This window comes from Porites lutea, chromosome 1 (assembly GCF_958299795.1).
Source record: "Porites lutea chromosome 1, jaPorLute2.1, whole genome shotgun sequence".
NCBI classification, from domain to species: domain Eukaryota; kingdom Metazoa; phylum Cnidaria; class Anthozoa; order Scleractinia; family Poritidae; genus Porites; species Porites lutea.
The window spans coordinates 18,518,798-18,521,241 of NC_133201.1; positions in this window are offsets into that span (position 1 = coordinate 18,518,798).

Here is a 2,444-nt window from a genome sequence, read left to right on the forward strand (position 1 = left end):
TTGAACTTTGTCTAGCCATTTTCTGGGTCTTGTTCTCAGGATTTTCTTGTTTCCTCGTTGTCGCAAGCGAAAGAGGTTTTTTATGCCCCTCCAAGAATTTGTAGTTCAGTTCAAAACAAGGAAGAACCTCCGGCTCACTTTACAAAACGCTTTTGTTTGTTTTTAACTCTTCAAAAGGTGTCAATGGCTTTGAAAACATTGTAAAATGACATCGTAGAAAAACCTTTTTTTACAGTTGTTGTGTTAGAATTTGACGATAGTTGTTACGTAGATGCGAAACAATATCGCTTAGCTTCGTTTTCAACTCGCAATAGCCCATTTTCGAGTTCGCTATGACCGCTGAATTAAAGGAGTGAAGACGCATTTTTTACAGCCTTAGCCTCAATCTGAAAAAATATATTCACAAATTCCAACGAGAAAATGACCTGTTTATTACTCTGTCTATTGTGAATATTAAAATTTCAAACACTTACTTGCCAGAATTTCTGAACATTTTACTTTGCGCCGAGGCTAACCCTGTATGAATGTGTCGTTAATATTTGCATTCAGCGGTGATTTTTAATTCGAAACTGAACTATTCTACATTATTCTACACTAAATACCTCGCTTCGTTAACCAATCAGCATGCGAGATTTTACTCAATTATGCGATTCTATCCAGTACCCGTGTCACAGTGATATGTGTATCCCCGTGATATGTGTATCCCCGTACACATATCCCCTAGTGATATGTGTATCCCTCCAATATGGCTGCCAGTGAAATGTGTATCCCCTACCCCCCACCCCTCCAAACAAGTGTCGGTTTTATTTCTGTTGTTTTTGTGAATTTTGCGAATCATCGTCAAAGGGAGTACAAATGATTCAAGATTACGAGCAACACAGTCGACAAAAGAGCAACGATTCGAGACAAAATAACCGCAAAGCTGTCTCTGGCGGGTTTACTTCTTCGTGGGCCGCAATGTTGATGTAAACATTCGTTCTCGCTCCTGTCTTTATCCAACGTGATTATAATTCATATGTCACTAGTCGCGTTAAATAAGTATGACTGACAAAATTTCATTCAGCAAGGGATAACTCGAAAAGTCAAAAAATAGAGAGGGGATACACATATCTCTGCGCTGGTCCAGAGATATGTGTATCCCCCCGTGCAAGCACCATAATAATCCACCTTTTAAGTTGTCTGATTCCTGTAAACCTAGTTTTATTACTAGTTGTTCTGATATATTATATGGACGATATTTCCTTTAGCAAGAGAAGAAAAAACAGGGGATACACATATCTCTGCGCCCGGTCAGTGATATGTGTATCCCTTTCTGCGAGCGCCACAATATTCCACCTTTGCATGTTGTTTGATTCCGGACTTAACCTTAGTTGTGTTACTAGTTATCTTAGATGATATCGACGACATTTCCTTTAGCAAGAGAAGATATTTCCTTATTGTGTCGTGGATGAGCATCAGTGTTTATTGTATCCCCACCCGGGATACACATATCACTAGGGATATGTGTATGGGGATACACATATCACGGGGATACATATATCACTGTGACACCCGTATAGGCTCGTATGTTTGTGGCATGTTTCTCGTATGTAGTTATAGCTGAGCTTAAGCAACGAATACGTTGACGTTACCCACGTCAAAAATAACAGCTGGAAGTTAATAAGTTCTCGCTTTAAGCGGTCTGACTCAATAACTTAACCCTAAAAGAGTAAAAATACAAAAACGAACAAACAAACAAACAAACTTCCGGTTGTTATTCATGACGGCCAGGATGGTAGCGTTCTCGTTGCTTAGGCTCGCTACCCGTTTACATCCTTTGCTAAATGGGAATATGTAACTTGTAGTACTCACGTAGTGTGTAAATATAAGTCATGTTCCTTAACAACAAAGAAATAAAAAATTGAACTTACAAATAATCCAGGTTAGAGAGACTTGAGAATACGTCAGGTGGTAGCAGTTCAATTTTGTTTTCGGAGAGGGACCTGTGCAAATACGTGGTTTTAATGTATTTTAGACAAGATTAATTCAACTAAGCCCTATCAAGAGAGGATAAAGGGGACAGAGAAGGCATCCCCTATACACACCCTATTCCATAGGTAATTCGTCTCGAGTTATTTTTAGAATCGGGATAAAGTTACCTCGCGCGCTGCGTGGATGTTTCGTGGAGGTTTTGCATGACTAAATACCGTGCAAAACATGTCGGGCGAAAGGCAATGAAAGCGTAAAGAGATCGAGAGCATTCCTGAATATTGAAGCAAATTAAATGAGTCGGCGCTCCCCTGGGAAAAGGGAATCGCTGGACTCTTTGACAACCCATGAAATCAGTTTAACTCGAAGTTGTCGTAATCTCAGTGCTTTAATAAAATGAGAAATTTCGCCGGTCTATTGAAACCGGTCGTTTGTACAATAAAGCAAGTAGCAAGTAATATTCATGTACATGTAAT